This window comes from Coffea arabica, chromosome 5c (assembly GCF_036785885.1).
Source record: "Coffea arabica cultivar ET-39 chromosome 5c, Coffea Arabica ET-39 HiFi, whole genome shotgun sequence".
Taxonomy (NCBI): Eukaryota; Viridiplantae; Streptophyta; class Magnoliopsida; order Gentianales; family Rubiaceae; genus Coffea; species Coffea arabica.
Genome location: NC_092319.1, coordinates 17,047,305 through 17,061,415, shown reverse-complemented (window position 1 = coordinate 17,061,415; position 14,111 = coordinate 17,047,305). Strand labels below are relative to the sequence as shown.

Genomic DNA, 14,111 nt, shown 5'->3' with positions numbered 1-14,111 from the left:
TAGTTGATTGATTTCAGTTTGAGCCTAATTCAGAGTTCACACCACAAAGAACTCAGTGATATGCAACCAATAAAGGAACGAAGGACAAACAGAAACTGGTCTAGGGCACGAAATATAGCATCAGTTGCTGTACAATGAGGTAAAGGAAGGAATGTGGTTTCAGATAATGTAAACATATCAGCCGGTAATTCACCTAAAATTATTCTCCTGATGAATATGATTAACAAATCTCATAATGTCAGGACATCCATTTTTTCATTGTTTTAAGGGGTCAAAAGATCATCTTTAAGTGCCTAATGACGTAGAAAGAAGGATAATATCTGCTAAAAAAAAGATCACTCAATTTAGTGAACTTAACTGAATGCTAGTTTATTTCATTTCCGTAAAGGAAATGACCTGCTATTTTTAATAGCACATCAGCAAGTACTCCTACCTAGTACAGCAGATGTTGCTATAGGAACCTCAGGAAGTATACTACTTGCAACACAGGAAGTCAAATGCAATGAGAGACAATCTCAATGAGAGATAAAACACCTCGAATTAATAAAGGCAAGCTTGACAATGGTATGCAACCAGACTTTTGCTCTTGCCATCAGTCATAATTGTCCCTTTCATTCCTGCAACTATTCTATCAATTGAATCGTTGATCTCTTTTGATGAGATTGCTGCCTTCCCACGTCGGCCAGCCAAGATAGCAGCCTCGTTTGAGAGATTAGCAAGATCTGCTCCACTAAAACCAGCTGTTCTCATGGCTATCACTTCAAGAGACACATCGGAATCAAATTTTTTATTGCTAGCATGAACTTTCAGAATTTCTGTTCGTCCTCGAATATCTGGTACATCAACGGTTACCTGTGTAAGAGCATGAAATTAAACATTTTCCATTAAACAAGTATTTTCCATTAAACCTCAGTTTGAGGAGTGAGAATCATTGAAGGAGTTATACCTGTCTATCAAAACGTCTTGGTCTTAACAAGGCAGAGTCAAGAATGTCAGCACGGTCAGTAGCCGCAATTAATGCCAGTGTTTCCTTCAAAACCATCCATTTCTGTCAAAAGCTGGTTGAGGGTCTGTTCTCTTTCATCATTGCCTCCTCTAATGCCTGTTCCTCTTTGCCGCCCAACAGCATCAATTTCATCAACAAATACAATGCATGGAGCACTCTCCTTCGCTTTCTTGAAAAGATCACAAACACGAGAGGCACCAACACCAACAAACATCTCTACGAACTCTGAACCTGAATCGAGAAAAATGGAACACCTACTTCACCAGCAATAGCTTTAGCCAGGAGGGTCTTTCCAGTACCTGGAGGACCAACAAGGAGGACCCCCCTTAGGGATACGAGCTCCCAAGGCAGTGAACCTTTTAGGCTTCTTCAAGAACTCCACAACCTCCATAAAATCTTGTTTTGCTTCATCCACCCCTGCAACATCATCAAAGGTCACACCAGTGCTTGGTTCCATTTGGAACTTGGCTTTCGATTGACCAAAGGCCAATGGAAAATCAGGCCCACCAGGACCACACATCCCTCCAGAAGATCACCTTGAAAGTAGGAATAGACCTCCAATCAAGATCAGTGGGAAGGCCAAGTTTCCAATCAAGTTGAACAACAGAGAACCAGAGTCCTCTTGAGCATTGTGAGCAGCAAAGTCAATGTTCTTTTCTCTAAATTTCTGAAGAAGCTCTTGCAGAAGTCCTGGAAGTTGCACATGAACTCTCTGCACCCGATTACCCAACTCGGGAGACTGCCTCAACAATAGCAATAGTTCCATTTTCATATAGATCTACTCTTTTCACTCTATCCTTGTCCAAATACTCCAAAAATCTAGAATAGGACATCCTTGAATTAGAACCCCTTGCTCATCGACATATGGTTTCCATCATTAAGTAATGCTGCTCCACCTAATCCTACATTTCCAAACAACAATTTCAGGAAGCCTCTCCTTCCTTCATGTGATCTCCGGTCAAGGGAAAAAACAAGAAAAAGAGGAGAATTTCTCAAATAGGAGGCTGAAGTCTCAAGATAACAAGCCATAAGCTGCAGAGGACATTATTATATTATGCAACACATGTGCTAGTTTTATTGCAGGGAGAAGCAGAAACAAAAGGACCACAGGCCAAGAAGCCACAATGTTATCATTGAGATCGCAAATAAATCCAATTCCAAAACTTCCATTAAATGTTACATCCGAAGGCAAGCTAGGCAAGAGGCAACCAGATTCTGGAGAATATAAGTGGTAAACTAATCACAGGTAAGATAAAATAGACATTCATTGCTAAATTAATTTTTGTAAAGAAAAAATTTGGTATCTTATAGATCAAAACATAAAGAGAAAGATAATCGTTATATATGATATTGGACTATCTGTTGAAACAATTACCTTTCGAGTCAACTGCTGAAGGAAATCAGTTCTCAGCAGATTGCACACCATGATGATCCACAAATTTATGGAAGGAAAAAATACTCCGCAAGTAATGTTTGGAAAAGTGACCTAAAGTCATATATTTGAAAAAGATATAGATGCAGACCTTGAGGTGAGAAGTCCTTCAGCTTTATATGGTAGAGGTTATACATGCTGCTCGATATGTTAGCACCCTGCAACTTCATAACAGGCAAGGAAGCACAGTTTTCTGCTTGCAAGTTATTAATAAAGCTTTGCTCTTGCAAGCGAGACATATAACTCTCCATGGCATTGCAGCAAGATGTCTCATTATTCACTTAATCTCCACAGTATTCAGGAATTTCAGCAATGTCCGGAAATACCAGTGGGCAGGCTAATCATAGAGTTCGATGAAAATAAGATCAAGATACTCTTGCTTTAGATGAATTATCAAAGTTTATCATGCAAATCATAAAGATGCAAGGTGCATTTCTTATTGTTTTTCCTAGTTACCTTTGTTTAAGTGATAGCTAGAAAGTCCTCTGAGTATTTGGTTTGCAGAAGAAGGATTAAGCTTACTGGCTAGCCATCAAAGCATGATATTGGAATAGTCCCTCATAATTGCTAATTCATCAAGCAAGATAGGATTGTTACTCAATGTTTTCATACTATAATTGTCGAAATATAGTTTTTTAGCTGCACCTGATAAGGCATTCTGGCAAATTCTATTGCAGCACACTACAGTGGTATCAACATCATCGCATGTATCTAGAAGTTTTAATGAAGCCAGAATGCTATCAACCGTATGAACATCTACAATAGGGCAAGAAGCTGAAGTGAGATTGCTAAGATTCTCCTTGACGCCTCGAATTTCCAAGATCTTTTCAACATCTGAAATGCAATGACTGACGGTCCCAGGAGAACTACAAGGCTGGCCTCATATAGAGGACAACAAACCACATTTGCAAGATGTGGAGCTAGGGAAGACCAGCAATCAGTTGCTGTCACACTCAATATAATTTCAATCAAGGAAAAGTTCAACATACCTGAAAAATCAAACACAATCAATCAGTAATTAATAACAACCTCTTACATATGTGAACATGAAGACTGAAGCAACTTGAAGATTAGACTAATTTTTTTGGATGAATGAATGTCATTGAAACTCAGCTATTCTTCTGCTATTCTACATCAAATTCTCGTCAATCACAAGACTCGATACAATCAGTTCAGATGCCACTCTGTTACAGAAATTTAATGTTTTATGTAAAAATACACAAGCCCTATGATATTGCTAAGAAATGGTAAAACTCACCTTCATGAAAGACCACTTATTCTTAGTTTGAATTTTATTTCAGGTTTTTTATGTGCTAGGGATATATTGAACTGAAATTTCATAACTGGTGGGCTATCAACAAGCCATGATAAGTTTGGCACCATTTTTCTTATTAACTACTTTTATTGTAGTATGAGTTAAAATACATGACTGTATTACAGTCAAGAACTAAAATCCTTGTATTGAAGCAGAGAACTATAAACCATGTAAAGAAAAAGTGAGCATTTTTGTGCCTGATAACTTTGGCAAGCTGTTATATGAAAGGCATCAGTGGTGAAGATACCTGTGCATGCATGAGGCTGAAGATCTTTACTCAAAGAGACATAATAAGAAGAAATGAAATGCATGAGGCTGAAGATCTTTACTCAAAGAGACATAATAAGAAGAAATGAAATGCTTTTTTAGTACTGCATCAGAACCGCCTATGGATTCATGTGGACTGCTCATCAATGGAGGTATATCTGCAGCACATATAAATACATGAATTCATTAGAATTTAGAAGTATATGAACCATGTGCATGTTGCCCTTTGTCTACATTTCACAATAAAGAGCTCTATAACACACTTTAGAAATTCTTATTCAAATGTCAGTCGTAGCATCAACAGGCCATGATGTAAGCTCACTATATCTTGACAAATTTGATGGTAAAGTAACTTCAACCGCCAATTGTCGGATTATGTTATGAATTGAAATAGCAGGACAAATCATAAATGCTAGGAAAAACTTGAATAGCACTTTTCAACTTTCATCCTTTGGAAGATTTCAGATCAATCAGACTTTAGAACTAAAAACTGATCAAGTGAGTCAAATGTTGTAGTCCGTGAATTTGGATTCCAACTCTCTGGTACAAGTCCGGTAGATGTTTCTAAAAGAACAAGATGGCTATAATAATTGACAAAGATCAAAAGTCCACATGACTTGTAAAATTAATGATTCTACTAAAACATTTCATCTCATCAATCCTCTCTTTTGCTAATAGTTTCATTTTATAGCTCACTGTTTGATTACAGCTTGTATTCCTTCCAAAGAAAACAGGTACTGTAGAATTTCAAATCTCAATCACTTTTCTAATAGATACATCAGCTCAGTAGATATTAAACTCTACATGACAGTAAGATCACTTCTTTTTAAACCCTCATCAAAGTAGTTTAGCGAAAGGATATAGTCCATATGATTAAGAGATATTGATAGTGTAAAATTTAGCTATAAGAAATGCAAATTTACAACTAATAAACAAACAGGAAAGCATTCAACAGCTGCAGTACTCACAGGTATCAAGCAAGAGTGGTTGAAGAAGAATCATTCTTTGCACAACCACTCTCGTTACTCTACCTCTATAAATTGAATGGATTTCAAAATATAACCAGATAAAAAGCTTGCCCTGACTGAATATTTGTGTTTATATCTGACGAACACATGGAGCTCTAGGGGCTAGGCCTGACCAATAAATTTGGAAATTGTGCGATTTTCCCTCAATAAGTTGACATTGAGAGTTATCACATGGTGCTTCTGTTTTCATATTTCAATGAAAAGTACGAAGTGGCACACCTCCCAAAATCATATTTGATGCCAAATAATTACCCGTTCTAATTGTTTAGAGCAACATAGAAATATCTCGCATAATTTTTATATCATCACACACATGTTGTAATAATGGAAAAACGTCTCAAATAATTTGTATATCATCGTAGACATGTTCAGATAGATGTTAAAAGTCAAAACAAAAAAAAATCCGTAAAAGTCAAATTTTTTAAAAAGAGTAATTTTTTTTATGCAATGTATACATGAGCAGATGCAAATGCATGACATTTAATCTAATTTTAAATTTAAAATTCACTTTTTGTATACTTGACATACATTTATACTTGTTACAAGTGTAAAAAATCCTCTACACTAATAGTGTATAAAAGCTTAATTTTTGAAAAAACATGAAAATAGAACAATTATTTTCTCTGACCCAACCCCCCAAAATCTATTCTAGTCCCTCTAGTCCCCTATTTTAAGAAATGGTGGACTTTTTGGCAAGAAGAATGATTTTTTATCTTACGCACACAACTCTGTAATAGAATAAAGCAAAAGATAGCCTATCTTTCATTTTTTTTATCCATTCCCATTTTATCTATACTTCATCGTATAGATTCCTGTGTTTTATCAATCGTTTCTTTTTAATAATATAAGGGTTGTATTTGTGGATGATCTATTAAAAAACCCTGTAAGCGTCTTATGGTTCCATTATTCTGAAAAGTATACCTGACTCATACATAGTAGTGATCGGAACCGAATCCATCCAAAATTTTTATTATAAAAAAAATAATAAAACCAATGAGATTTCCCATCCTTTACAATTAAACACAACTCACAAAAAGTGGCAAGTGACAACTATAAGCATGTGTGACTGCTTTACTACCAATATGGTCACATGATACTCACATGCTGATTGACTCGGATTTGTCCATTGCACCGGTATTTAAGGCATCAAAGGAAATTGAACTGTATGATAAAGTAGGAAATGCAAACAACCTTTAAATTAAGGGTAAAATATATAAAACCTCCCTGTGGTTAAGGAAATTGACACGAACCTCCTCATTATTTAGAAACACCCACTTAACCCCCCTGTGCTTTGGACTTTTTTGGATTTTACCTGCTGATCGGCTGAGAAGCTAGCGAGTGATATTGATGCGACTTAATGGTAACTTGTGGCTAGAAGAAACTCGTTTCATTCCAATTTGCCCTCCATGTCTCTTACAAATGAAACCCACCATAATTGTTGTTCTGCAAATGAGAAAATTCGACAGAGAGATGCAAAACAAAGACCCAAAAACGTAAAGAGCAACGCAGCTTTGGATGGGAAAAAAAGAGCTTTGGAAGGGCTAAATCAGCTATCCTTTCAAGGGAGAACCCAAAAATGTCAAGCTCCCAAAATTTTGACGATGGATCGAGGGACCTAAGGTACCAAAACTGACGATGTTTCTGCAACAATAAAGCAAAGATTAAGGTAGTAAAATCTGAAAAACCATCAAAAGGTATGTTGTATTATGTATGTGAAACTGGTGCTTGTTCATTTTGGGCATGGTGCAACCCAATTAGTAGAGAGGGAGGCACTAATGAATCATCCTGCCAAAGTCCATACATGGAAGGGGTTTCACCAATTGGACCTGTAACAGTGGAAAGATTTATCATGTCTGGGCAAGGAATGGAAAGTAATAACTATAACATCATTATGGGATTACAATCGAAGATTCACAATGTCGAAGCAACAATGGGGCTGATGAAGATGATGATGATGCTGACTGTACTTGTGTCTCTTTTGTCACTGGTCGTTATATGTATGAGATGAAGTTTGGGCAAAATTTGTAATGTAAAAGTAGTGTAATAGAATCTGGAGTTGGGACAAATTGCAGTACAAAAATCACATCCTGGTTTCAATCTAGAGTTGATTTTTATGTTTCAATTATAAATGAGTGAATGAAGCTGCTTTTGTTGAAGACATTGATAAAACCTGCTTTTATTCAGGACATTGAAATGACCTTGAAATACCCATTTAAATGCAATGAAGTTGTTAGATTAAGTCATCAGATGCAAAGATATAACCAGCAATTATTATTCAGGACACTTGATAGATTTACTCATCTTCAACAAAGATATGGCCAGTAATATTGCCATCCATATTACCACAACTAGATATGATAAATCAGCAAAGATGTGGCTAGTAATATTGTCATCCATAAACACAAAAACGCGACATATTACCACAATCATACCACAATGGTATCCTACCATAACGTGGCCAAAAGGTTCACCAGCATAGCAATACAGTCACAAATGCCACAGTTAACCAAAACATAGCCATCAAATCTGAGTACAATACCACAATAGCATCAATCAACCAAAAGATAGCCACAATCAACCAAAACATAGCCAAAAAATCTGAGACAAAAGATTCATAATAGTATCAGTACCCTAAAAGATAGGCAAAGTCAACCAAAACATAGCCAAAAAATCTGAGTACAATACCCATGAGAGTATCAGTTAACCAAAAGACAACCAAAAATCTGAGTACAATGAAAAATATTGCAACATCCATACCATAATGGTATTAGTAAATTCAACCAATAAAATCGACATATTCTACTTGGTATAACCAGTACATTCAACCAATAAAATCGAAAAAATAGCAGTTCATTTTCTTGGTCTCTTGGAGCCACAATGTCACAGCCTTGACATCCTTGCAGTTGTAGCTGGTTACTTTCTCTTTGAGGATCTACTTTGTTGGCTTTCTTGGTTGGTACCACTTATATGCTGATTTGGCTCCTGTATGTAAGTTCTCATGGTTAGTATGTATGTAAGTATATTCCAGCACCCAAAAATAGATAATTACTTTTTAGTACCTGTGAAAGTGTAGTAGCAGTAGTACTTGAGACACTAGCCTGTGTTGCAGAAGCTACGAATGTTGCATTTGAAGCTGTTGGACCAACTTTAGGTGCCTACAGTTCAAATCAAAATTAATGAGTGTGTAAGTAGCAACAAAACACACTAAACCATAGTGACAGTAGAATGTAAAATGTTACATTACTTTGTAAAGTTTAGACTTAGGGTGAATCGCTGATTTGCAAGTTCGTATGTTATGTCCAGATTTCAAACACCTCCGACCGTAAACTGCAAGACCTTTCCTACTTGCTTTCTGCTGATTTGTAGGCTCTTCTGGACCCTTCTTCCTCTGCTTTTTTGGCCTACCAGGCTATTTTTCACCAATTGTGGGTTCAAATATTGCATTTTGCTATCTACCCAGAACTGCTACAAAGGAACGGGACCAATTGTGAAGTTGTAGGCCCTTAAATATGCCTCCCTATAGTAACAAGCATCAACATAGTCCTCAAATTTCAACTTTCTACTCTGAATTCAGGCAACCGCATGCACGCAAGGAATGCCACTAAGCTGAAAATGACCATAGGTACATGTTTTCATCTCCAAATTGACAACATTTGTCCTTCCATAGCCATCAACTTCCAAATTCCCATTTCCTCCATAAACCGCAACACAATTTCTTGCCTTTATCTTAAGCTTCTCTAACTTCTCATAAATGTTTGGACATAAAGTGCCACCATGTTTCAGCATGCCCTCTCGTTTGGTTACCAACCTTTGCATTAATCTCCTCCAAATCCACTCCAGCATTGTAATTATTGGCTCCCCTCTAGCTTTTAGAATGTAATTATTCCATGACTCACTCATGTTGTTAACGCAAGTGTCACTCCTACAAGCTGTACTAAAATGAGCTCTGGACTATAATTTTGGAGGCAACCATTTGAACCATCCCGCAGCTGTTAGCTTGTCACCTTTCTGTGGGTCAGGCCTTGCAAGATTTGCTAGGGCAGTTTCATGCTCCGGCATGCTTGCTGCTGCAGCAACTTCCCAAAACATGTCTCTAAAGTTTTGATTCTTGAATCTTTGTTTGAAGTTCTCGAACATATGTTTCAAACAGAATCTATGCTCTGATTCAGGAAACAATTCTTCAATTGCATGGACAAGACCCTTTTGCCTATTTGAAATGAAAGTGTAAGCCACTCCTTTGTTTTCTCTTCCAATTTGGCTGATTAATTCCCGCAAAAACCAACTCCAACTATCGTAATTCTCTACCTCAACAACAGCAAAGGAAATAGGGAACATATTTTCATTGGCATCCCTACCCAAAGCTGTAAGTAGCTGACCTCCAAAGGGACTCTTGAGGAGGCAGCCATCTAGTCCTATGATAGGTCTACATCCTTTTAGGAAATCATTTTCCAAAGCACCTAAACCATAATATATCCTCTGAAATGTAGCTCTTTCCTCAACATTTCGCCTATCAATTTGCAATGAAATATGACTATCAGGATTGGAATTTTTAACAGTAGCTACATAATCCCAAAGTCTGTGGTATTGCTCCATGTCATTGCCCCTAAGTGCCTCTGATGCTTTTTGCTTTGTTCTGGCAGCTTTTTTTGACTAATGTCTAGCATAAATAATCTTCTTGTCTCATTCACTATGCCAGGAATACTACATCCAGGATTATCCCTCACTTTAGCTTGAAATTTATTACTCAAATATGTTGAAGTGGCATGTCGATTGCTATAATCCCTGCCACAATGGTGCTCTCCCTTAAGAGTTTTGATCATAAATGTCTTTGTTTTCTGAATTCTGCTTCACCCCTTTGCACATTTAGCTGTGATTCGAGAGTCCTCATTTCTGATGTAGTTGTGCTCATATCCCTCTCTAATTTCCCATCCCACCAAAGCCTCTCTAAACTTATAGAAGCTAGTAAATTTATGGCCAACCTTTAGTTCAAGTGCTCTTTCCTAAACTCTTCATCCGCATTGAAGTAACTGTAGATAGGGATACTTTTATCATCAGATCTTATTCTTCTATCAAACAGGTTTTCATCATCCTCTACTGCTTCATTCCAGTCCTCTTCCTGCTCATTGGCATGACATCTATCATCCCTCCCTGATGTTGGCTGACTTCTTGAATCTTCATGTTGTTTTTTGAATTGGGTTTGCTACTGATGTTGTCCCAAATTAGCTTCTGGTGTATCTTTTGGTTGCTGATTTTCTTGTTGCTGTTGATTTTCATTTAAATCAGCTTGTTTTGATGCTTTTGTTTGCTGATTTTCTTGTTGCTGCTTTGAACCAATACCAACCGAATTTGCAGATCCAACATTTATAGATGCCTGTGTTGATCCTTGACCATGTAAACCTGCAAATATGTCATCATCTTTAGGCAGGTCTACTGCTTCTCTTAGCCAGTCAGGAAGATCTGAATAATCTGGTATGACTTCATCTTCTTTTCTGCCTTCATGAACTGTTCTTTCTCCCCTACAATCAGTCTGCTCTTCTGTTGGATCTCTCTCTGCATGTGTTGTTGGTTCTCCCTTACAATCAGTCTGCTCTGATGTTGGATCTCTCTCTGCCTATGTTGTTTCTTCTATTGACTTCCTTATAAAAGACTGCCGAGGCTCTGAGGATGTATCACCGTCTTCTTTGTCTTTAAATAACCGTTTGACTGACTTCCTTGCACTTAACTTTACTCTTTGCAATTTAGCTTTTTTATCATTTGTTGCCTTCTTTCTCTTGGACTTGTTACCAGAATCATGTATCTTCTCTCTATGTGGTCTCACAAAAGCTGGATTCGACTCTATTTGTGATGACTCTTCTTCACAGATGTCCTTTGCTTTACAGTTAATGTGTGGATTGTCATTATTGTCCTCACTCCCAATTACTAAAGGGTCAATTTCATCCCTGCCTTTAACAGCTGAGGACGAATTAATCTCAGCCTGCCAGCCATCATGATATGGAAGTATAAGTACGCCATCACCAGTCACTCTTTTGTATAGTAATTTTCCTTCCGGGGACACAATTTCAATAGGATCAGGCCCCTTCTCAACATATATGTGCATTTCTGTAAGCCCCTCATAACATGTTGTCAATAATTCGATGTCAACATCATCCTTGATGGGAACCACACCAACATCAAGGTCATGAAAGGGAATGGAGTACCAGAAATTCATCTTTGTTACGCCGTGGTCAATTGTTTGGTACATTTTTTGAAACTCAAATACAGATAATTCATCAGGGCCCCATCCACAAAATACCCTCATGTGTTTACCAGTGTATCTAATTCTCGATTTCCATTTGAAATATCCACCATAATGCATGTGTATGTCTATGGTCTGCCACGCATTTGAAATATCCACCATAATGCATGTGTTTACCAGTGTATCTAATTCTCGATTTCCATTTGAAATATCCACCATAATGCATGTGTATGTCTATGGTCTGCCACGCATTATCTCCCAATCTTATGCACCTAACCCAAAGTAACCGAGACTATTTTACTAATTCCATTTTCAGATGTGTCAAAAGACAGAGATTCATTTACTCATTTACTTTTCAGATGTATCAAAAAGGACAGGCAATATTTCATGCGCTCAATTTCAAAAAAAAAAAATCAACATCAACACACTTATCTAGAAGGATAAAAACATAATCAATACCAGTATGAACCATAGTAGTCCTGATTACTCCAAAAAGACCCATACTTTTTGCAGTATATTGCAATTTTTCAAAAAATTTCCCCCAAAGATTGTCAGAAAAGTTTCTGACTAAGCCAAACCTTGACATTTTGCGTATTTAGCAATTTGAACAAAAATTTTCCCACAAACATTGTCGGAAGTTTGTCAGAAAAGCTTCTGACCAAGCCAAAACTGACATTTTGCAATATTTAATAAATTTTAAAAAAGATTTCTCACAAACATTGTCGGAGAAACTTCTGACTAAGCCAAAACTGACAATGGTGGTTCCTTTACCAAGTTTCAAAATATCGCCAATTTACTACCAAAACACCTGTCATCATACAAATCAACTCGTCCAATGCTTAAGGTTCAGATATGTATTTTACCTGGTTAATAGCTATGCTCAATGCGTTGCGACTCTCGACCGATTTGCACAGAAACGCCGACCGATGTTCTCTAACGTTGTTGACCGATCTGCAGCACACAAACACCTTCTTCTTGATTGTAGGTTTAGGGTTTGATGTAACCCGAGGAACTACATGAGTTCGAGTGGTGAATGCAGTCAAAAGAAGAATACAATGAGGATTAACAAAGCTACCTTATGATTAATGTTTTAGATATTTGTTCTAGCTATTATTTTCCAACTTAATAAGTCGGCTAGGTTACTTTCTAATTAAGCCAAATCCTAGTTGATTAGTTTAGTTATTTAAGTAGTTTAATTAGGTGGTTAAGTTCGGCCAGCTTAGTGAGTAAAAGCAGTCGAGTTTTAGTCCAAATAGCATTAGGGTTTTGAGTCATTGTAAGGTTATAAATAGTCTAGTCTTTTCCAATGTTCGGGATGAGAATTTTACAGAAATTATGTGAGTTTATTCACTTTCTCTCCAAAAGAGCCTTTCTTAAATACTTAAGAATCTTGAGAATATTCAATTGAATTTATCAATCAAATATCCACCTTGATTGTGGCGTTCCTCTACCTTACAAATTTGGTTCATTAATTCGATTGGTTACCGGTTGAGATAGTATCAATGTTGTTTGTGACTTTTAGGGTTAATTAGGGTTAAGTTTTTCTGCTGCCAAACTGTGGTATTAGTCATCTAGATCCAGGGCATGCGAATAAGGGTTTCATCTTCGACGAGGTTCGTATCAGTTGGTATCTGAGCCAATTGACAAAATACCAGGTTATATCCTTTTTTCTTTTGTATTTGAGTCAAATCTTTTTGTTTTTCCAATTCAGATTTTTGTGTCAAAAAAACAAAAATAAATCTGTCCGTATCTATCCTATTTGTGCCGCTAGGGTTTTGTGTCGCGTCTTGGCTGTTCGAATCTTATTTCCTTGCTGTCCATGTCTTGTGTCTTGTTTGAGTTGTGTGTTCTCCTGTTCGTGAGGTTTTGTGTCAATCTAGCCTAAAAACAAAAACAAAAACAATCTGTTCGTCACCTTTGTTTTTTATGTAGTTTAAACGCTATGGCTGGTTTGTCCTTGTTAATTGAAGTCGTGGCTGACCTTGTTGTGTCTTGTTGAAAAACGTTTGAAGGCTCTTGAATTTTGGGTAAATCTTGAATTTCTTGAGTTGTTGGACGAAATTCCAGCAATAAACTAGAAGTTCTTGGGGTATTATCGAGTTCTGGAAAATCTTGAAACCAAATCTTGAACCCTAGTTCTTGTTCTTGAACAAAGGTTGCGGCTGAACTTGTGTGCATGAATTGAGATTGAAATGTTATTCTTGAGTTTTGATCCGAAGTGAGAAAAAAAGAAGAAGAAAGAAACACAATTTTTTTAGCGTGGAAAAAAAAAAGAAACAAAGAAAAAAAAAAAGAAAGAGCCACGCAAGAAAAGAGAAAGCTATTCGGATCCTTCTTGAAGTAGAACAAGAAAGCAATCTGAAATTTGGAATCCATATTGACTTGGGATTGGAAACAACTCCTAGTCACACTTGACTTCCAAATCAGATTTGCCAACTTGTTGCACACGTGAAACACTCCCAAGAAAATAGCAACTGACCTTCCAAAAGCGACCCAAGGAGACCTTGAATAAACCACCAAAATTCCAGCCAAGGTGCAATTTGGGTAGAGTATTCTAGGCGCCAAAAATTTTTGCCAACTTTTTCTTTGAGTCGTTGTCTCTAATCTGTCCAGTCCATAAAGTTGTGTCTTGGAGTCAATTTTTTTTTAGTTATTTTTTTGTGCCCAAGTACCAAAGGGAGTCCCAATCAGATTTGACTTCCTAGTCTTCTAAGTTGAGTCGTTAGTTTCCTAGTTTGAGTCTACTTGTTCAAATTAGTTACTTCCCAATTCCGTGTCTTTCTTAGTCGATCCAAACCTAGAATTTTTCCAGCACACTTCCGCATAAT

At 37.0% G+C, this 14,111-nt stretch overlaps 1 pseudogene; it reads right to left on the bottom strand.

Moving 5' to 3' along the window:
- Nucleotides 1–353: 353 nt before the first annotated feature.
- LOC113689911 (ATP-dependent zinc metalloprotease FTSH 2, chloroplastic-like) lies at nucleotides 354–3,417 on the bottom strand (annotated as a pseudogene).
- Between the last annotated feature and the right edge of the window lie 10,694 nt (nucleotides 3,418–14,111).